Raw genomic sequence first — 23,669 nt, 5'->3', positions numbered from 1 at the left:
TTACAAAGTCGTAAGAAGAATATACAGTTAGTAGTAAACACAAAATTAATGGGGTTAACAGATAAGTAGATTAAACATAGGAGGGATTGGGTGCAGAAGGAAATGAGCGTTGGGAGGTATGCATAGGAAGATGGAGAGGAATGGATATGGGGTGGCAAAAAGGATAATGGGAAACATTATCAATGTATAACAATTGTCAATAAGAATCATGTGGGCAAGCTTTGGTTAGGTTGAATCGTTAGGTTATACTCAATAAAGAGAATACCGCAGTTGACAAGCAATGCTGACTTCAGAGAATGCGTTTTTTGGGTATTATGCAAAGCTTACTTTACTCAAGTACAGTTATTTAAGTCAGGGGGGGGGGGGTTACAGATGCCGTGTTGTCTTAAATGGCATATCTCCCCTGTCCCTTCTTTCCGCTAGACTATACATATTCAGGTCTTCCAGTCTCTTCTGATATGTCTTGTGATGCAAGCCCCATACCATTTTTGTCACCTTTCTCTGGACCGCTTCTAGTTTTTTTTTTACATCCTTAGCAAGATACGGCCTCCAAAACTGAACACAATACTCCAGGTGGGACCTCACCAGAGACATGTACAGGGGCATCAATTCCCCCTTTCTTCTGCTGGTTACTCCTCCCTCTATGCAGCCTATCATCCTTCTGGCTACGGCCATCGCCTTGTCATACTGTTCTTCATTTTAGGAACCTTGGATACTATCACCCCAAAGCCCCTCTCCCTGTCTGTGTATATCAGCCTCTCACCTCCTGGACCATACAGCTCCCTTAGATTTCTACTTCCCAAATGAATCACTCTGCACTTCTTTGCATTAATTTGCTAACTGCCAAACATTAGACCATTCTTCTAGCTTTTCAGATCCTTTTTCATGTTTCCACTCCCTCCAGGGTGTCCACGCTTTTAAAAATCTTGGTGTCATCAGCAAAAAGGCAAACCTTATCTTTTAACCCTTCAGTAATGTCGCTCACAAATATATTGAACAGAATCAGCCCCAACACTGATCCTCGAGGCATTCCGATACTCAACTTTCCTTCCTCCAAATGAATACCATTGTCCACCACCCTCTGCCGTTTGTCTGTCAACCAGATTCTAATCCAGTTCACCACTGTGGGTCCTAACTTCAGCCTGTCAAGTTCATTCAAGAGCCTCCTATGAGGGATCGTATCAAAAGCTTTTCTGAAATCCAAGTAGATTACATCTAGCGCATGTCCTCAATTCAATCCTCTGGTTACCCAGTCAAAGAATTCAATCAAATTCATTTGGCATGATTGCAACACTGATTTCAATGGACAGGATCAGACACTACAAATCCCATACTGCTTTGGGATATATAAGTTCAAAATTAGGACTGGCCAAAATCTCCAGCCTGGAACTTGGTAACTTGGCATCTCTGTCTTTCCATTACGTAGCTTCCCACTATTCCAGAACCTGCTGGATAGTTATGTCCATCATACAGCGGGTGGAGGGAGAGAGCTGAAGGCTGGGCTGAGACATATCTCTCTTGGCATCCAGTCCAGCTCCCCAGTATTTTCTATCTCCAGCAAAGGCAGGCCTAGGGTCACAGTCTGGGACTATAGATTCTGGGGTCTATGGTGGCAGCGATGGAAATGGTCAGCAACCAGGGTGAGGAGGCCAAAAAAGAGGAGGCCAGGGCAGGTCCAGATGGGGGGTGGGGTGTCTTTCTTGTTTCTAGAGGGTTGTGGGCCAAGTGTCGAGGGGCTTGACACGGCCGTGTTTTGGCTGACATGCCTTCGTCAGGAGCCTTACATTAGCAACCACAGAAACAATTGTATAACAATGAAGACCAGAACAGTAAAATACTCATAGGACTAAAGCATGTTGAGCGGCAACACCATACCTCAAGCTCCCAGCGTTTATCAAGATGGTGGTTGGGAGGCGGGAATAGTGCTGGGCATACTTATACAGTCTGTGCCCTGAAAAAGACAGGTACAAATCAAGGTAAGGTATACACAAAAAGTAGCACATATGAGTTTATCTTGTTGGGCAGACTGGATGGACCGTGCAGGTCTTTTTCTGCCATCATCTACTATGTTTAGTAGACAGTGCATAAAGAAAGAGGGCTGTGGCACATTCAGGGAGTCTTTCAAAGCTGTAGCGAAGGCCGCATGTGAAGCCACATAAACTCCTGAGAGATAAGGAGCATTTCAGTTCAGGTCTGACAGATCTGAATGTTTCAAGCTGTGGAATGCATTAGCTGTCTCCTCCTCTACGCATTAAGCTCGCTGCTCCTTTTCAGATGTGATAAGTCTCTTGGGTGGGTTTAATCCTCCATTGGAAAAGACAGGGAAAAACTACTCTGAGCATGCGCAGAATGTGATGTCATTGTGAACTCAGGGCAAGAAGTCAAGACAGCTTGTCCGCACTTCACTTTCACATACATCCCTCATTTGCCCACTTTCTGAAACCCGGGCAGAGGAAAATGCAATGGCGGCACCTCTCAGCCAAGAGTGGGCTGCCAAGAATGGTGAAATAACGTTAATCTTTTTTTTTTGTTACTTGCAAATATTATATATCATGAAAACAACTAGCCGTAATTTAGTCAGACTCTGGATAGCACTTAGGTAACAAAAAAACCTCAAATCATTTTAGAACCTGTCCGGGATAGGAGCTTTCAGTTTTGCAGCTCCTCACTGGGCTATCTAAAAGAAAACAAAATACCCAGATACCTTTAATCATTCACGCCTTCTTCATGGGGTTGGCTGGCTAGCATTGAGCATTACACTTCAGAGCTCATTAATTTCATGTCATGTTGATAAGGGATCCCCAAACTGCCCCTCCACCCTGAATGTTTTTTCTTTTTTGCCTCAGTCGTAATGTTGGCTGCTGACTAATATCTTTGATGTGCAACACATGTCAAATGAAACGAGAGTGAAATCACCCATTATATTCCGAAAGGTGTCTCTAGCATTAGCATTAGCTAAAATATTAAGGACCACTAGTTTTCCCCTGATATCCAATGAGAAAAAAAAGAAGAAGAAAAAATCTCCCTGTAAATCCAGAATAATATTTAAATGCCTCATCCGCAAGACACCAGGGCTTGTGATAGGAGTAAGGCTAATTTGTTTTAAATCATGAAATATTTGCTAGTAATAAATAATCATTCATCTGCATATTCAAACAAATAAAAGCTACAGAAGAAAACATAATCTATATTTGATCAAAATCTTGCCAATTCCGTCGACTGTTATTCTTTTAAATTTAATTTTCCTTGGCAAAATCAAAACGCACCATAATATCTGACAAGCCGTAGGGCTGATAGTTGGGCCACTTCTAAATCTAATAACTTAGGGTCCTTTTGGGTGCGCTGAAAAATGGCCTGCGGTAGTGTAGGCATGTTTTGGGCGTGCGCAGAATCATTTTTCAGAACACCTACAAAATAAAATGCGTTTTAAAAATGTTTGCCAAAAATGGACATGCGGCAAAATAAAAATTGCGGCGCATCCATTTGGGTCTGAGACCTTACCGCCGGCCATTGACCTAGCAGTAAAGTATTACATGGTAACCGGGCGGTAATGACCTATGCGCATCTTGGCACGCATCTGATATGCGCATCCAAAAATACAAATTATTTTTCAGACATGCGTATCAGATGCGCGCCATAAATGAAATTATCGCAAGATCCACGCGGTAGCCAGGCAGTAGCTCCATTTTGGCACCCATTAGGCATGTGTAGACGCTTACGCAGCTTAGTAAAAGGGCCTCATAGTTAATGACAGCAGATAAAGACCTGAACGGTCCCTCCAGTCTGCCCAACAATCACACTCATTATCAATTCACGATTAAATCAACAATGAATGTGATATATACTTTATCACGAGTCTTTCTTTGACGTTTCTGGAACCATTGGCGCCGACTCCGTGGATGCTCGAGCACCCCCAATATTTCCCCGCCGGAACCGGACGTTCCCCAGGACAGGAGCCAGCCTGCTGCCCGACCTCTTCTCCCACTCCCACAACAGTCCTTCGCCTGCCCCTCGCCTTCCTGCATGCTGCCCATAACTTAAAAGTCATCTTACCAGGGTCCCGGCGGCAGCAGTAGTGAAAGGCGAACACGAGCAGGCTCGGCGAGTCGGCGCTTCAGCCTGCCTTCCCTTCTCGTTGCTCTCAGCTCTGCCTCTGGTCCCGCCCTTGCGGAAACAGGAAATGAGGGCGGGACCAGAGGCAAAGCTGAGAGCAATGAGAAGGGAAGGCAGACTGAACTTAGCGCCGACTCGCCAAGCCTGCTCGTGCTCGCCTTTCACTACTGCTGCCACCGGAACCCTGGTAAGATGACTTTTAAGTTATGGGCGGCATGCAGGAAGGCGAGGGACAGGTGAAGGACTGTTGTGGGAGTGGGAGAAGAGGTTGGGCTGGAATGAGTCGGAGGGAGGGAGGGGCTGGAACTCGGAGGAAGGAGGGAGGGAGGGCGGGATTGGGGTCTGGAACTCTGAGGAGAGGGGGGGCTGGAACTGAGGAGAGGGAGGGGCTGGAACTCGGAGGGGGGTCTGGTACTCGGAGGGAGGGAGGGGGGTCTGGAACTCGGAGGAAGGAGGGAGGGAGGGAGGGCGGGATTGGGGCCTGGAACTCTGAGGAGGGGGGGCCTGGAACTCTGAGGAGAGGGGGGTGGAATTCTGAGGAGAGGGGGGGAGGGGATAGGGGGGCAAGGGGAGAGGGGGCGAGGGGAGGGGGACAAATGCACCACCTGTAAAAAAAAAAAAAAAAAATTAAGCACCCCCAATCATTTTGAAAAGTTGGCTCCTATGTCTGGAACATAGACTATAGAAGTCCGCCCGGCTCTGTCCTTATGTTCCACCTACTGGAACATCTCCACGGTACATGTCCCCTTTGATTTGAGCATCAGAACGTACCTCTGCCACCCCCACACAGCATTTTAATACACTGAGTAGCAGAAACAGCAGCTATGTCGATGTCATTCTGTAAACCTGGGGTTGCTCTGGGCTCTGTTTTCAGATGGTACATAGTTGACCGGATAGTGAGGAACAGATATCTGAAAATGTCAGGGAAGACATCAGGCAGATTGATTTCCTTTTGCTGTGGCATATCCTTTTGTCCCCTACCCCCCACCCCCACTCCATCAACATTTGCAGCTAGAGAGGAATGTGAGGGGTTATTCTCTGTATTAGATTTTGGACTGCCGATGGGGGACCAGTGTGGACTTGGAGCACTGACTGAAAGCTGAGCCCCTTCCATTAGCAAGCCAAACTTACAAAGCATCTGCAGAAACGGTGTTCTGAGTTCTCTTCTGCCAAAAGTTGATTGAAAAAATTCTTCTCTAGCAAAAAAATGAGTTTAAATAAATGCAGACTGGGACAGATTTTGCATGTGTGGCAAGGGATTTTTCTGTATCAGACACCAGTTTATTTGTTGTTTAAAGGGGGGGGGACGACGACAAAAAAAACCCTTAAATCTAGGTGAAACAAAAAAAAATCCCCAAACTATTGGTGCTGACAAATGAATGAATTTCTTTTGCCATGTATGTCATCTACATGCCAGGAGCTCTCATTTCCTTCACTGAGGCCTGAGAAAGATGTTCAGCTTTCCAACCAGCCTTGTGAAGGCCTTTTATATTTAAAACCGCATTTTACTTCCAAAAATAGCTTTTTAAAATAAAACTGCACAGAGTATATGCACTTACATTTATGTGCATACACCTTACATATGCAAAATTTCTGAAACCAAGTTGAGGTATTCTTGGGGTGAATTTAGACTTACGCAAATGCTGAATAAATATTTACATATGTGTATAAGATAAACAGGGTGACTGGTGCATGTGTGTTATGTACTTTCAGTGGAATAATTTTGATAAAGAAAGCATAAGTATATAAGTACATAACAATTGCCATACTGGGGCAGACCGAAGGTCCATCAAGCCCAGCATCCTGTTTCCAACAGTGGCCAATCCAGGTCACAAGTACCTGGCAAGGTCCCAAAAAAGTACAATACATTTTTTGCTGCTTATCTTAGAAATAAGCAGTGGATTTTCCCCAAGTCCATTTTAATACCGGTCTATGGACTTTTCCTTTAGGAAGCCTACCAAACCTTTTTTAAACCCTGCTAAGCTAATTGCTTTTACTACATTCTTTGGCAACAAATTTCAGAGTTTAATCACATGTTGAATGAAGAAAAATGTTCTCTGATTCGTTTTAAATTTAGTACTTTGTAGCTTCATCGCGTGCCCCCTAGTCCTAGCATTTTTGAAAAGAGTAAACAAGCGATTCACTTCTACCCGTTCCACTCAACTCATTATTTTATAGACCTCTATCATATCTCCCCTCAGCCTTCTTTTCTCCAAGCTGAAGAGCCCCAGCCGCTTTAGCCTTTCCTCACAGGGAAGTTGTCCCATCCTCTTTACCATTTTCATCGCTCTTCTCTGTACCTTTTCTAATTCCACTATATCTTTTATAAGATGCGGTGACCAGAATTGAACACAAAACTGGTGTAACTTATACACATAACTGCTTCAGAAGTTAGGTGATCCTTTTTTATTCTCTGTATTTTAACATTTGCATACAGAGCTGGATTTCCCACTCAGTGAGCAGTCATCAGAGAGCAGCATCTCCTCTTCACGGCACTCTCTCAGAGCCGGTGGTTCACAACCCAGTCCTCTGCACTCACCCACCCGGTCAGATTTTCAGGATGCCCACAATGAATATGCATGAGATAGATTTGCATGTGATGGAGGCAGGGCTTGCAAATTTTGTCTAATGCATATTCATTGTGGATACTCTGAAAACCTGACTGGCTAAGTGTGTCCTGAGGACTGGGTTCAGACCTCCTGGTCCAAGCACTGAAATCCTCCCAAACCACACCCTTAACAGAGCAGGGGCTTGTGAGCCAGAGGTATTTGGAATACCGAAAAATACAGTGCCATCCTTCCTACCCTTGTGCCTTCAAGGGGGAGGGTTTGAAACAAGGCTGGCACAACTATTAGGCAAGAATAGACTGTTGCCTAGGGCAGCAGCTTCAGGGGGAGGGGGGCAGTAAAGAATAGCTGCAGTTGCAGCAAAGCAATAGATTTGACAGCTATACAGACTCAAAGAACAATCAGTGCATTCTCTGACCTGGGTAAATAACTTTTAGAAATTGCCCTCATTATATGTGTCAGATACACTGCTTTACCTTTGGTCAGCGTTTTTCAACCAGTGTGCCATGGCACCTCCCCAAGTGTGTCATGATCAACAGCTGAGTCCTGGGAGTAGTTCCTGATGGGTTCCAATGGGGAGTGTACGTGCCCCTCGCCACCTACCTACCGCTTCCTCCGAGTGCTTGCAGACCAGACGGGCAAAGAGAAAAACAAGCCTGAGCTCTGGCACAGATCCTACAGAAACGGGCAGCCAGGAACCTGCATTAAAGGGCAAAGACAGCAGGATGCACTGGGTAGGGCAGGGTGCCATCATTTTGAGGATGTGCTTGAAGAGGAGGGTGGGAGGTGCTAGTCCCTATGAGGTAGGCATTGGGTGGGGGGGGGGGGGGGGGGGGGGGGAGGAAGGGTGTTGGTGCAGGTGTGGAGGGCTAACAGTCCCACTGGATCACCAGGGTCTTTTTAGTGTTGGTGATGGGTGGGCCTGGAGGACCTCCATGCCTTGTGTTTGGGAGGGACGGGCTTAGGTTTGACACCTAGATCTTGAGTGCTGGCTCCTAAGGTGGAACCTGGTATCAGATAGCTATGATTCGGATTCTTCCTAATGTGCATCACTTTGCATTTCTCCACATTAAATTTCATCTGCCATTTGGATGCCCAGGCTTCCATTTTTCTAAGGTCTTCTTGCAATTTTTCACAGTCTGCACCTGCTCTAACAACTTTGATCTGCACCTCACTTGTCATTCCAATTTCCAGCTTATTTATAAATACTGTATGTTAAAATAGTACCATCCCCGGTACAGATCCCTATGGCACTCTACTATTTACTCTTCTCCACTGAGAAAAATGGCCATTTAACCCCACCCTCTGTGTTCTGTTCAATAACCAGTTCCTAATTCACAATAGAACCTTGCCTCCTATCCCATTACTCTAATTTTCTCAGAAGTCTCTCATGAGAAACTTTTTCAAAAGCTTTCTGAAGACCTAGATACACTACATCAACCGGCTCCCCTTTATCCACATGTTTATTCACGCCTTCAAAGAAATGAAGCAAATTAGTGAGGCAAGACTTCCCCTGGCTGAATCCATGCTGACTCTGTCCCATTAAACCATGTTTATCTATGTGTTCTGTAAAAGGTCAATCAATATACCTCAGCTAGGACACTTAGGTCATTGCAAGGTGTTAGAATTCTTTTGCCTCCTTTTGCTAAAGCTCATTGGGAGTCTACTCATTCTAGAGCTTGCTTTGGGGTTGGCTCCTGTTCTTTGGAACAACTTGCCTAAAGATATTTGTGCGGAAATGAAGCTAAAGGTGTTTAAAAAGCACCTGAAAACTCTTTTAGCTTTTTATATTGTGTCCTGGGAGGATAGGAGGATTTATTGAGCAAAAATTTTTAGTTTTGTTACATTTGTACCCCGCGCTTTCCCACTTGTGGCAGGCTCAATGCGGCGGCTAATGGAGGGTTAAGTGACTTGCCCAGAGTCACAAGGAGCTGCCTGTGCTAGGAATCAAACTCAGCTCCTCAGGGCCAAAGCCCACCACCCTAACCACTAGGCCACTCCTCCACTGTTGCTACTATTTGAGATTGAAGTCGGCCCTTGCAGATCACCAATGTGGCCGCGCAGGCTTCTGCTTCTGTGAGTCTGCGCAGCCTTCTACGTGGAATGTTGCTAGTGGAATAGCAACATTCCATGTAGAATCTCCAATAGTAGCAACATTCCATGTAGAATCTCCAATAGTATCTATTTTATTACATTTGTACCCCACGCTTTTGCACTCATGGCAGGCTCAATGCAGCTTACATGGGGCAATGGAGGGTTAAGTGACTTGCCCAGAGTCAAAAGGAGCTGCCTGTGCCTGAAGTGGGAATTGAACTCAGTTCCTCAGGACCAAAGTCCAACAACCCTAACCACTAGGCCACTCCTCCACTGTTGCTACTATTTGAGATTGTACATGGAATGTTGCTATTCCACTAGAAGTCGGCCCTTGCAGATCACCAATGTGGCCGCGCAGGCTTCTGCTTCTGTGAGTCTGACGTCCTGCATATACGTGCAGGACGTCAGACTCACAGAAACAGAAGCCTGCGCAGCCTTCTACATGGAATGTTGCTAGTGGAATAGCAACATTCCATGTAGAATCTCCAATAGTAGCAACATTCCATGTAGAATCTCCAATAGTATCTATTTTATTACATTTGTACCCCACGCTTTCGCACTCATGGCAGGCTCAATGCAGCTTACATGGGGCAATGGAGGGTTAAGTGACTTGCCCAGAGTCAAAAGGAGCTGCCTGTGCCTGAAGTGGGAATTGCACTCAGTTTCTCAGGCCCAAAGTCCACCACCCTAACCACTAGGCCACTCCTCCACTCCATGGAATTATGGTGGGTGGGGTGGGGGGGGTGAAGAGAAAAGAACATTCTTTAATTTTTAAAATTTCTTTACAAAATATATCTGATGTCTGTTTTTTAGTGGGATGTATGTTTAGGTTTGTCCTATCGAGATTATGGACTTCCTTTCTGATATATGCTTGTTATTTTGTTAATTGTGAACTGTTTAGATCTACTACTACTTAACATTTCTAGAGCGCTACTAGGGTTACACAGCGCTGTACAATTTAACAAAGAGAGACAGTCCCTGCTCAAAGAGCTTACAATCTAATAGACAAGTGAACGGTCGGTCCGATAGGGGCAGTCAAATTGGGGCAGTCTGGATTCACTGAACGGTAAGGGTTAGGTGCCGAACGCAGCATTGAAGAGGTGGGCTTTAAGCAAAGACTTGAAGACGGGCAGGGAGGGGGCTTGGCGTAAGGGCTCAGGAAGGTTGTTCCAAGCATAGGGTGAGGCGAGGCAGAATGAGCGGAGCCTGGAGTTGGCGGTGGTGGAGAAGGGTACTGAGAGGAGGGATTTATCCTGTGAACGGAGGTTACGGGTAGGAGCGAAAGGGGAGATGAGGGTAGAAAGATAGTGAGGGGCAGCAGACTGAGTGCATTTGTAGGTAAGGAGGAGAAGCTTGAATTGAATGCGGTATCTGATCGGAAGCCAGTGAAGTGACCTGAGGAGAGGGGTGATATGAGTATATCGGTTCTGGCGGAATCTGTGAAAGTTTGGCGGTATATCAAATTCTAATAAACTGTAACTGTCAGGGGCATTCCCTTAAGACTCTCACAGTCTTATAGAATTCGGGAGATCTAAGCCTAACTTGCATGCCGACATTTACACCTGGGTTCAGTTGGCGTAAATGCTCATGTCCAAAGTTGGCCATGGACATTGGAGCCGACTGTGGGTGCTTGAGCACCCCCAATATTGAGAAAATTCCTTGTATGTGTCCAGGGAGTGGTTGTTTCCATTGGGCTTAGCACCCCCAATAATTTTGAAAAGTTGGCTCCTATGGCCATGGATGCCTATAAAGGGCGCTGATCCTTGAATGCCATTATAGAATACAATCCAGTGCCGATCTTTCTGATGCATATACTGAATCCAGCCCATAATGTACTACATGCAAGTTATGTGCATTGGTATAGAGTAGCAGCATGCTATCATATGTATGTATATACCAGGACTACTTATGTAATGCAGTTGTAAATGATAGCACCTAGGTTATAGAGTTGCTGCCATTGTGCCTTAAAGTCCAACGCTATACTTACATTAAAATTGTCAGGCATCTCACATTACCATGATGACAGTTTGAATACTGAGTAGTACATAGACCAGTGTTAGTCAATGCAAGGTCTGAGGGTCAATGGCAGTCCCTGGAGACCTCGGAACTGGGCCCCCACTGTCATTCTGGGTTTATTTTTTTCTACTCTTAGCCTCTCTTCCCAAGCTTGTGCTAGAAAGAGGGAAGTGGATGGAGGGAAGAGCTGTATGCTTGAAGAACAATGAATTTCTCAATGAAAGAGAATTTATTTGGAAACGCCTACCTCCTTGAGGACAACCCCAATGAAAAGTTTGAAGAGGGGCCTGGAAGGTATGGGTGCTGTTGACGCACACTGATCAGCAGTGTTGCAAACCCACCTGGGAAGATATTTGGCGGACCTCTTTCAGCTCATTTGGATCCATAGCAGCCCCGATTTTAAAAATGAGCGAAGACCACCAACATAGACAATTGTCACTAGAGGGTCCTTTTAGTAAGGTGCTCCGAAAAATGGCCTGCACTGGTATAGACGCGTGTATTGGATGCGCGCAGGTCCATTTTTCAGCGTGCCTGCAAAAAAGGCCTTTTTTTCGGCCGAAAATGGGCATGTGGCAAAATGAAAATTGGCACACGTCCATTTTGAGCCTGAGACCTTACCACCACCCATTGACCTAGTGGTAAGGTCTCATGCGTTAACTGGGTGGTAATCATCGGCGCACGTATAATGCCGATTACCGCCTGGTTAGCACTGCACGCCGTAAAATATTTTTTATTTTCTGGCATGCATAGCGCACACACATCAAAAATGAAATTACCACCCGGGCCACTTGGTAGCCGGACGGTAGTTCTAAATTGACGCACGTAGGACGCACGTACGCACCTAGGCAGCTTAGTAAAAGGGCTCCTAGATTTTGAAAGCTGGGTTCCCTTTATCCATTTGCTCTAATGATTCAGAGCACAGTTCTCAACAGGAAGTTACAAACATAGGAGCCAGCTCTGTGGGTGCCAGTGGGTGCTGGGCACCCACAATATTGAACAAGCTCCTTCATTGTGTCCAGGGAAGCACAATTTGTATCGTGCTTGACACCCCCAACCATTTTGGAAATTTGGTATCTACGGTGACAAGAGTGGAGGAGTGGCCTAGTGCTTAGAGCACCGGTCTTGCAATCCAGAGGTGGCCAGTTCAAATCCCACTGCTGCTCCTTGTGATCTTGGGCAAATCACTTAACCCTCCATTTCCTCAAGTACAAACTTAGATTGTGAGCCTTCCTGGGGCAGAGAAATACCCAGTGTATCTGAATGTAACTCACCTTGAGCTACTACTGAAAAAGGTGTGAGCAAAATCCAAATAAATTATTTGAGATTCTGTTGCTACTATTTGAGATTCTACATGGAATGTTGCTACTATTTGAGATTCTAGATGGAATGTTGCTAGTGGAGGAGTGGCCTAGTGGCTAGAGCACCGGTCTTGTAATCCAGAGGTGGCCGTTTCAAATCCCACTGCTGCTCCGTGTGATCTTGGGCAAATCACTTAACCCTCCATTTCCTCAGGTACAAACTTAGATTGTGAGCCTTCCTGGGGCAGAGAAATACCCACTGTATCTGAATGTAACTCACCTTGAACTACTACTGAAAAAGGTGTGAGCAAAATCCAAACAAATTATTTGAGATTCTGTTGCTACTATCTGAGATTTTACATGGAATGTTGCTACTATTTGAGATTCTAGATGGAATGTTGCTACTATTTGAGATTCTGTTGCTACTATTTGAGGTTCTAGATGGAATGTTGCTAGTGGAAGAGTGGCCTGGTGGCTAAAGCACCGGTCTTGTAATCCAAAGGTGGTTGGTTCAAATCCTACTACTGCTCCGTGTGGTCTTGAGGAAGTCACTTAGACCTCCATTGACTCAGCTACAAACTTAGACTGTCAGAGTACAGTAATGTAACTCACCTTGCGCTACTACTGAAAAAGGTGTGAGCAAAATCCAAATAAATTATTTGAGATTCTGTTGCTACTATCTGAGATTTTACATGGAATGTTGCTACTATTTGAGATTCTAGATGGAATGTTGCTAGTGGAGGAGTGGCCTAGTGGCTAAAGCACCGGTCTTGTAATCCAAAGGTGGTTGGTTCAAATCCTACTACTGCTCCTTGTGATCTTGAGGAAGTCACTTAGACCTCCATTGACTCAGGTACAAACTTAGACTTTCAGCTTTCCTGGGACAGAGAAATATCCAGAGTACCGTAATGTGACTCACCTTGAGCTACTACTGAAAAAGGTGTGAGCAAAATCTAAATAAATGTATGATGGACATTAATAAATAAGATGAATTGCAGAGCAGTAAAAATTCACATTATTTATTGATTTGTCTTTGTATTAAATTAATCCCATAAAATATTCTCATATTCCGTTTAAAAACCATGTGGGCCAACAAGGCAGTCAGGTTGTCTTCATCTCAATGGACGGAAAATCCAGCCAACGAATCAGCATTGAAACCGATATCTTCACCTGAGGATTTTTCCTTTATGGAATTAGCGAGTGTTCAAAGGAAAAAGGAAGCCTGGGTTCCTGGGAAAAATGTTGCTTACAATAGCACTTGCAGTTCTCAAAGAGCCTCTGTTCCTTCCCCCGTATACTGATGCGGTTTCACAAGGAAATGCAGATTATCCTTTTGCCCCGGGATGCCAGGAAATTTTCATTTCACTTCCTCAGATCTCTGGGATAAAAGTGAGACAGTGAGGGAAAGAATTCTCTCTGCTGTCTTAAATTTCTCTTCTTCAGCAGGCCGTGTTATGTTTTCTAAGATCTGATACTCTGTAGTTTATTTTTAGCTTAGTGACAGTATTATTTTACACTTTTTTTCTCAAGTTTTTTTTTTTTTTCATTTTTTTGCAAATGACTTTTTGGCCTCCTGCTGCTTTCTGCATCTGGCTTTTTTTTTATAGGTTTTTTAGCTTCTTGCCAAATTACTATGTTGCTAATACCTTTCACACTTCTAGGGGTTAGTGAGAGTGCGCTTCCTGCTTCATAGAAAGCAAAGGAGCTGACTTTTGTAGAAAATACAATTCACTACAACAATAATTTTGCCAAAGTACACTGCCGCCAGACTCATATTTGGAAAAATTAAATATGAAAGTGCAAAACCCCTAAGAGAGAAACTTCACTGGCTCCCACTCAAGGAACGCATTGCGTTCAAGATCTGCATGATTATACACGAAATCATTCACACAGACGCCCCAATCGACATGCTAAACCTCGTGGATCTACCTCCCAGAAACGCCACAAAATCGTCCCGCAAATTTCTCAATCTACACTTCCCCAGCTGTAAAGGACTGAAACACAAGCTGATGCACGCCACCACCTTCTCTTACATGAGCACGCAGTTATGGAATGCATTACCCACAGACCTGAAAACAATGGAGGAGTGGCCTAGTGGTTAGGGTGGTGGACTTTGTTCCTGAGGAACTGAGTTCGATTCCCACTTCAGGCACAGGCAGCTCCTTGTGACTCTGGGCAAGTCACTTAACCCTCCATTGCCCCATGTAAGCTGCATTGAGCCTGCCATGAGTGGGAAAGCGCAGGATACAAATGTAACAAAAATAAAATAGATACTATTGGAGATTCTACATGGAATGTTGCTATTCCATTAGCAACATTCCATGTAGAAGGCTGCACAGGCTTCTGTTTCTGTGAGTCTGACGTCCTGTGTGCAGCCACATTGGTGATCTGCAAGGGCCGATGTTGCTAGTGGAATAACATTCCATGTAGAATCTCAAATAGTAGCAACAGTGGAGGAGTGGCCTAGTGGTTAGGGTGGTGGACTTTGTTCCTGAGAAACTGAGTTCGATTCCCACTTCAGGCACAGGCAGCTCCTTGTGACTCTGGGCAAGTCACTTAATCCTCCATTGCCCCATGTAAGCCGCATTGAGCTTGCCATGAGTGGGAAAGTGTGGGGTACAAATGTAACAAAAAAAAAAAAACACTTTTGCAAATCTCTGAAGACATATTTCTTCAGCAAGGCTTACAAAGAGAACCCATAACCCTAACAAACCAGTTCACCGATCCTTCCAGCTATGACAATTCACCTTCTAAATTTACCCACCCTATCACTTCCTTCTTCTTCCCCTTACCTAATCTTTACACATCACTAATTGTATCTGAAATCCTGGAATGACAGCATCATAACCAAACTATGTAAGCCACATTGAGCCTGCAAATAGGTGGGAAAATGTGGGATACAAATGCAATAAATAATAATAATAATAATATTAAAATCACTTCCTTTTACACTGCAAAGTCAGAGGGTTGAGAAAGGCAAGTCACCAATGTAATGGTACAGCATCCTGTTGACAGAGGAATTATGAGGACCTCTTTATTGATAGTACAATGGAACCCTGATACGCCCACAGTAACACAAATTTGCATATAATGCGGCCATGTCTTGGCTCCTCTTTTTTTACAGGCAACAGGATAAAGTGGGTGATGGACCACGGTTTCCAGAGACAAGAGAGACAATCTTGAGATGAAAAAAAATCTTTATTGGTAAAAGACTTGACACAACGCTGTGTTTCGGCCGCTAGGCCTGCTTCAGGAGTCTCTATTTTAAGATGAATAAACTTCAGAAATCCAGATTTGAAGTACTTTCTGGTAAATCGGGTAAAATGGTCTTGAAAAAGACCTTTAATGGTGAACGATGTGTGCCTTCAGGTCTAGTCATTGGTTCAACTGTGTACATGATCTTTCTCCGAGGACAAGCAGGCTGCTTGTTCTCACGACTGGGTGACGTCCGCGGCAGCCCCCACCAACCGGAAAAGGCTTCGCGGGACGGTCAGCACGCAGGGCACGCCCACCGCGCATGTGCGGCCGTCTTCCCGCCCTTGCGCGACCGCTCCCGCCAGTTCCTTTTTTTCCGCGTCTGGAGAGAGTCGTGTTTCGAACCGCTCTCTCTTTTTCAGCCGCCGGGTTTTCGATCGCGTTTACGCGATCGCGCTTTTTCTTAGTTTTTCGGTCTAGTTACCGCCCGGATTCTTTTTTCAAAAAAAAAAAAAAAAAAAAAAGAAACCCTGCGCGTGTGGAGCACGCGCTCCCCTTTTTCCCTCGCTTCCAGCGGGGACGCCACGTTGCGGCCTAGTGGCCGCCCGGTCGTTTTCTTTTTCGTGGTGTGATTTCAGCCACCATTGACGACTTTGACTTCGCCGACGCGATTTTTCCGTCGATGTCCTCGAAGGTCCCGAGTGGATTTAAAAAGTGTGGTCGCTGCGGCCGGCCGATCTCGCAGACCGACACCCACGCTTGGTGCCTCCAGTGCCTCGGGCCGGAGCACAATATCAAGTCGTGTTCTCTGTGTCTCGGTCTCCGGAAACGGACTCAGGTTGCGAGGCAAGTTCTGCGGGACCGTCTTTTTGGAACTTGCGCCGGCCCCTCGACGTCGACCTCGAAGGCATCGGTATCGACGCCCGGCCCTTCGGTACCGGTATTGATGCCCGAGACATCGGCACCGATGGCAGCGACCCCAGGAGAACAGGTCCCGTCGGCCCGCCGGTCCTCCGGTGAGAGTGGGGGTGAGAGGCCGCGTGGGCAGTCGGCCCCGGTCACTCCCTCAGCTCATGGGCCACAGGACCGAACCCTGTCTGACCCGGTACCTCGAGACCGAGGGGGATCGACCTCCTCCTCCTCCATGCCCTCCGGCGCCGGTGACGGGCATCGCAAGAAAGATAAGAAGCGTCGTCACCGGTCGCCCTCGGTGCATCCGGATGTCGGAGAGGAGGCGACGCCGAAGCGTCATCGTCGGGAGGAGAGGTCTCCGTCGGTTGTGGAGGTACCGACGCATCGGGGTTCCGGCACCTCGGTGCCGTCTCCTGGCCCCCAGCAGCTTCTGGCGCCGACACCCCTACCGGCCCCACCGCCTTTCCCGGCAGCGGGCCTGGACGAGTGCCTCAGAGCCATCCTTCTGGGGATCCTGGAAGGGCTGATGCGCCAGGCTGTGCCGGCGCTGGGGGTGCTTGCGCCCTCGGCGCCGATGACTGTGGCGCCGGCGAGCTCTAGCCCGGCGCCGGGGCCGTCGACACCGTCACCGCTTGCGGTGCCGGTCTCGACCGCCACGCAGGTGGAGTCCCCGTCGACGTCGATGGAGGGAGCTCCGTCCCCGCCGGCGCGGGAGTCCACCGCTCGACGACACCGAGACCCTGGTGCCTCGACGTCGAGCCGGGCCCGGTTCAGGACTCAGCTACATGAGCTTATGTCCGACACCGAGGATGAGGACTCGTGGGGGGAAGAGGAGGACCCTAGATATTTCTCCTCAGAGGAGTCTACGGGCCTTCCCTCGGACCCCACGCCTTCACCGGAGAGGAAGCTCTCACCTCCTGAGAGTCTCTCCTTTGCCTCCTTTGTGCGGGATATGTCTATCAGCATTCCCTTTCCCGTGGTCTCTGTGGAAGAGCCGAGGGCCGAGATGCTCGAGGTCCTCGACTATCCATCACCACCTAGAGAGTCCTCCACGGTACCGTTGCACAATGTCCTCAAGGAGACACTGCTTCGGAACTGGGTGCGACCTTTAACTAACCCCACCATTCCCAAGAAAGCAGAGTCCCAGTACAGGATCCACTCTGACCCAGAGTTAATGCGGCCCCAATTGCCCCATGACTCGGCGGTCGTGGATTCGGCTCTCAAGAGGGCACGGAGTTCGAGGGATACCGCCTCGGCGCCCCCGGGGCGGGAGTCTCGCACTCTGGACTCGTTTGGGAGGAAGGCCTACCAATCCTCCATGCTCGTGACCCGCATCCAATCATACCTGCTCTATATGAGCATTCACATGCGGACCTATGTGCAACAACTGGCGGACCTGGTCGAGAAGTTCCCGCCGGAGCAGTCCAGGCCTTATCAGGAGGTGGTCAGGCAGCTGAAGGCGTGCAGAAAGTTCCTGTCCAGGGGTATCTATGACACCTGTGACGTGGCATCTCGTGCTGCGGCCCAAGGTATAGTGATGCGCAGGCTCTCATGGCTGCGTGCCTCTGACCTGGACAACCGCACCCAGCAGAGACTGGCCGACGTCCCTTGCCGGGGGGATAACATTTTTGGTGAGAAGGTCGAGCAGATGGTGGACCAACTGCATCAGCGGGAAACCGCTCTCGACAAGCTCTCCCACCGGGCGCCTTCAGCATCCACCTCCACAGGTGGACGTTTTTCCCGGGCCCGGCAGGCTGCACCCTATTCTTTTGCGAAGCGTAGGTACAACCAGCCGGCCCGAAGGCCTCGTCAGGCACAGGGACAGCCCCAGCGCGCTCGTTCTCGTCAACAGCGTGCGCCTAAGCAGCCCCCGGCGCCTCCACAGCAAAAGCCGGGGACGGGCTTTTGACTGGATCCACGGGAACATAGCCGCCCTACAAGTGTCCGTACCGGACGATCTGCCGGTCGGAGGGAGGTTAAAATTTTTTCACCAAAGGTGGCCTCTCATAACCTCCGACCAGTGGGTTCTCCAAATAGTGCGGTGCGGATACGCCCTGAATTTGACCTCCCTGCCTCCAAATTGTCCCCCGGGAGCTCAGTCTTTCAGCTCCCATCACAAGCAGGTACTTGCAGAGGAACTCTCCGCCCTTCTCAGCGCCAATGCGGTCGAGCCCGTACCACCCGGGCAGGAAGGGCAGGGATTCTATTCCAGGTACTTCCTTGTGGAAAAGAAAACAGGGGGGATGCGTCCCATCCTAGACCTGAGAGGCCTGAACAAATTCCTGGTCAAAGAAAAGTTCAGGATGCTTTCCTTGGGCACCCTTCTGCCAATGATTCAGAAAAACGATTGGCTATGTTCCCTGGATTTAAAGGACGCATATACTCACATACCGATACTGCCAGCTCACAGACAGTATCTCAGATTCCGCCTGGGCGCACGGCACTTTCAGTATTGTGTGCTGCCCTTTGGGCTCGCCTCTGCCCCACGAGTGTTTACCAAGTGCCTCGTGGTGGTAGCGGCCTACCTACGCAAACTGGGAGTGCACGTGTTCCCATATCTCGACGATTGGCTGGTCAAGAACACCTCGGAGGCAGGAGCCCTCCGGTCCTTGCAGTGCACTATTCAACTTCTGGAGCTGCTGGGGTTTGTGATAAATTACCCAAAGTCCCATCTCCAGCCATCCCAGTCTCTGGAATTCATAGGAGCGCTGCTGAATACCCAGACGGCTCAGGCCTACCTTCCCGAAGCGTGGGCCACCAATCTCCTGGCCCTGGCTTCACAGACCAGAGCGTCTCAGCAGGTCACAGCTCGGCAGATGTTGAGACTTCTGGGTCATATGGCCTCCACAGTTCATGTGACTCCCATGGCTCGTCTTCACATGAGATCTGCTCAATGGACCCTAGCTTCCCAGTGGTTCCAAGCCACCGGGAATCTAGAAGATGTCATCCGCCTCTCCACCAGTTGCCGCACTTCACTGCTCTGGTGGACCATCCGGACCAATTTGACCCTGGGACGTCCATTCCAAATTCCGCAGCCCTCGAAAGTGCTGACGACGGATGCATCTCGCCTGGGGTGGGGAGCTCATGTCGATGTGCTTCACACCCAGGGTCTGTGGTCCCTCCAGGAAAAGGATCTGCAGATCAACCTCCTGGAGCTCCGAGCGATCTGGAACGCACTGAAGGCTTTCAGAGATCGGCTGTCCTGCCAAATTATCCAAATTCGGACAGACAATAAGGTTGCAATGTATTACGTCAACAAGCAGGGGGGCACCGGATCTCGCCCCCTGTGTCAGGAAGCCGTCGGGATGTGGTGTTGGGCGTGCCGGTTCGGCATGCTCCTCCAAGCCACGTACCTGGCAGGCGTAAACAACAGTCTGGCCGACAGACTGAGCAGAGTCATGCAACCGCACGAGTGGTCGCTCCATTCCAGAGTGGTACGCAAGATCTTCCGAGAGTGGGGCACCCCCTCGGTGGATCTTTTCGCCTCTCAGACCAACCACAAGCTGCCTCTGTTCTGTTCCAGACTTCAGACACACGGCAGGCTAGCGTCAGATGCCTTTCTCCTTCATTGGGGGACCGGCCTCCTGTATGCTTATCCTCCCATACCTTTGGTGGGGAAGACCTTACTGAAGCTCAAGCAAGACCGCGGCACCATGATTCTGATAGCGCCCTTTTGGCCCTGTCAGATCTGGTTCCCTCTTCTTCTGGAGTTGTCCTCAGAAGAACCGTGGAGATTGGAGTGTTTTCCGACTCTCATTTCGCAGAACGACGGAGCGTTGCTGCACCCCAACCTTCAATCCCTGGCTCTCACGGCCTGGATGTTGAGGGCGTAGACTTCGCTGCGTTGGGTCTGTCTGAGGGTGTCTCCCGGGTCTTGCTTGCCTCTAGGAAGGATTCCACTAAAAAGAGTTACTTTTTCAAGTGGAGGAGGTTTGTCGTTTGGTGTGAGAGCAAGGCCCTAGAACCTCGTTCTTGCCCTGCACAGAACCTGCTTGAATACCTTCTGCACTTATCAGAGTCTGGCCTCAAGACCAACTCAGTAAGGAATCACCTTAGTGCGATTAGTGCTTACCATTATCGTGTGGAAGGTAAAGCCATCTCTGGAGAGCCTTTAGTCGTTCGATTCATGAGAGGCTTGCTTTTGTCAAAGCCCCCTATCAAGCCTCCTACTGTGTCATGGGATCTCAACGTCGTCCTCACCCAGCTGATGAAACCTCCTTTTGAGCCACTGAATACCTGCCATCTGAAGTACTTGACCTGGAAGGTCATTTTCTTGGTGGCAGTTACTTCAGCTCGTAGGGTCAGTGAGCTTCAAGCCCTGGTAGCTCATGCTCCATATACCAAATTTCATCACAACAGAGTAGTGCTCCGCACCCACCCAAAGTTCCTGCCGAAGGTGGTGTCGGAGTTCCATCTTAACCAGTCAATTGTCTTGCCAACATTCTTCCCCAGGCCGCATACCCGCCCTGCTGAGCGTCAGTTGCACACATTGGACTGCAAGAGAGCATATGCCTTCTACTTGGAGCGGACACAGCCCAACAGACAGTCCGCCCAATTGTTTATTTCTTTCGACCCTAACAGGCTAGGGGTCGCTGTCGGGAAACGCACCATCTCCAATTGGCTAGCAGATTGCATTTCCTTCACTTACGCCCAGGCTGGGCTGGCTCTTGAGGGTCATGTCACGGCTCATAGTGTTAGAGCCATGGCAGCGTCAGTGGCCCACTTGAAGTCAGCCACTATTGAAGAGATCTGCAAGGCTGCGACGTGGTCATCTGTCCACACATTCACATCACATTACTGCCTCCAGCAGGATACCCGACGCGACAGTCGGTTCGGGCAGTCGGTGCTGCAGAATCTGTTTGGGGTGTAAATCCAACTCCACCCTCCAGGACCCGAATTTATTCTGGTCAGGCTGCACTCTCAGTTAGTTGTTCTTCGTAGGTCAATTTCTGTTGTACCCTCGCCGTTGCGAGGTTCAATTGACCTGGGTTCTTGTTTTGAGTGAGCCTGAAAGCTAGGGATACCCCAGTCGTGAGAACAAGCAGCCTGCTTGTCCTCGGAGAAAGTGAATGATACATACCTGTAGCAGGTGTTCTCCGAGGACAGCAGGCTGATTGTTCTCACCTACCCTCCCTCCTCCCCTTTGGAGTTGTGTTTCATATTTTATTGCTTGTCATTCAACTGGCGGGAGCGGTCGCGCACGGGCGGGAAGACGGCCGCGCATGCGCGGTGGGCGTGCCCTACGTGCCGACCGTCCCGCGAAGCCTTTTCCGGTTGGTGGGGGCTGCCGCGGACGTCACCCAGTCGTGAGAACAATCAGCCTGCTGTCCTCGGAGAACACCTGCTACAGGTATGTATCATTCACTATCGATCCCACTATTTTTCGACCTCGTATTTAACGCAATGATATTTTATGGATCCCAATTCTAGTGTTATATCGAGGTTCCACTGTATTGTTTTGATAGATTTTTAATGTGGTTACAATTTTAATCGAGGGAATTGAAATCATTTTGCATCTGGATTATTCCCTTTAGAGCTTTATCGCCTATAAAGGAAAGAGCCATTTAAAATCTTGTAGCTAATGACACCTGGCATGGTGGGAGAGGAAGTGGCAAAGTGGTAAGAACAATGGGATGCAAAGCAGGCAAGGCAGGGTTCAAATCTAGACTCTGCTACTGAAACACGTGGAGGGGCATAATCGAACGGGGTGCCAAAGTTTTCCTGAGGGCGTCATCGCAGGACGTCCCGCGAAGGGGCTGGGAAACCCGTATTATCGAAACAAGATGGGCGGCCATCTTTCGTTTCGATAATACGGTCAGGGATGCCCAAATCTCCACATTTACGTCGATCTTAGAGATGGTCGTCCCCGATTTTCGGCGATAATGGAACCCGAGGACGCCCATCTCAGAAACGACCAAATCCAAGCTCATTGGTCGTGGGAGGAGCCAGCATTCATAGTGCACTAGTCCCCCTGACATGCCAGGACACCAACTGGTCACCCTAGGGGGCATTGCAGTAGACTTCAGAAAAAGCTCCCAGGTGCATAGCTCCCTTACCTTGTGTGCCTAGCCCCCCCCCCCCAAAACCCACTCCCCACAACTGTACACCACTACCATAGTCCATAGGGATGAAGGGGGCACCTACATGTGGGTATCAGAAACCCACTGTACCCACATGTAGGTGCCCCCCTTCACCCGTAAGGGCTATGGTAGTGTTGTACAGTTGTGAGGAGTGGGTTTTGGGGGGGGGCTGGGGGCTCAGCACACAAGGTAAGGGTGCTATGCACCTGGGAGCAATTAATGAAGTCCTCTGCAGTGCCTCCTATGGTGCCCAGTTGGTGTGTTGGTATGTCAGGGGGATCAGTGCACTACGAATGCTGGCTCATCCCACGATCAAATGGCTTGCATTTGGTCATTTCTGAGATGGGCGTCCTTGGTTTCCATTATCGCCGAAAATTGGGGACGACCATCTCTAAGGATGACCATCTTTAAGGTCGACCTACATTTTGCGATTTGGACGTCCCATCTTGTTTCGATAATACGGGTTTCCCTGCCCTTTCGCGGGGACGTTCTGTGAGGACGTCCTGAGGAAAATTTGGGCGCCCCTTTCGATTATGCCCCTCTACGTGTGTGCAGCATACGCCAAAACAAGATTACTGTCAGACTAGCACGCCCTCTGGCGGTGATTTCAGATTTGGCACACACCCATACCGCCGGGACAAATTATTTCTTTGTTTCCTGCCATGCAGGGGCATAGCAACGGGGGGCCACGAGGACTTGGGCCCACGCAAATTTCATCCGGGCCCCTGGTTTGGCTGGCGAGGGTCCCCAACCCTCACCAGCCAAAGCCTTCTTCAGCGCCGGTCTCCTGCGCAGCCGCGTTTGCTGTCCTGCTCTTCTTTCTTCGTGCTCCTCCTGTGCACGCTGACGCTCCTTTACGTGAAACTGAGAAGGAGTGTCAACGTGCACAGGAGGAGCAAGAAGAAAGAAGAGCAGGGCAGCGAATGCAGCTGCGCCGGAGACCGGCGCTGAAGAAGGTTTCAGCAGGCGGGGGTTGGAGACCCCTGCCAGCAAAAAGTATTTGTTTGTGAGGCAAGACAGTGGGGGAGAGGGCGAGGTGTGGGGGGGGGGGGGCAGCGGGGCTGGCACTGAAAATTTGCCCCCAACCTTGGGCTCTGGCCTCCTCCCATCATGAGGTCTGGCTACACGCCTGCTACCACATGAAGCATTTCCAATGTTAATCGGCAGTTGGCACGCGCCAACCGGTCACCACGCATGTAATGCGTGAGCCCTTACTACTAGATCAGTGGGTGGTGCTCAGGTTGTAAATAGGCAGGCGCTGGTTTCAGTATTACTGCAGGGCCTTTTCCCGGTCCATTGAAAAAAGCCCTTTTCCCCAGATGTGGTAAAAACTGGTCCAGCGTGCACCAAAAACACGTGTCCACACTACTGTGGGCCACATTTTGCCACAGCTT

Source organism: Microcaecilia unicolor, unplaced genomic scaffold, assembly GCF_901765095.1.
Source record: "Microcaecilia unicolor unplaced genomic scaffold, aMicUni1.1, whole genome shotgun sequence".
Lineage (NCBI taxonomy): Eukaryota > Metazoa > Chordata > Amphibia > Gymnophiona > Siphonopidae > Microcaecilia > Microcaecilia unicolor.
This window is presented reverse-complemented; position numbering follows the sequence as displayed.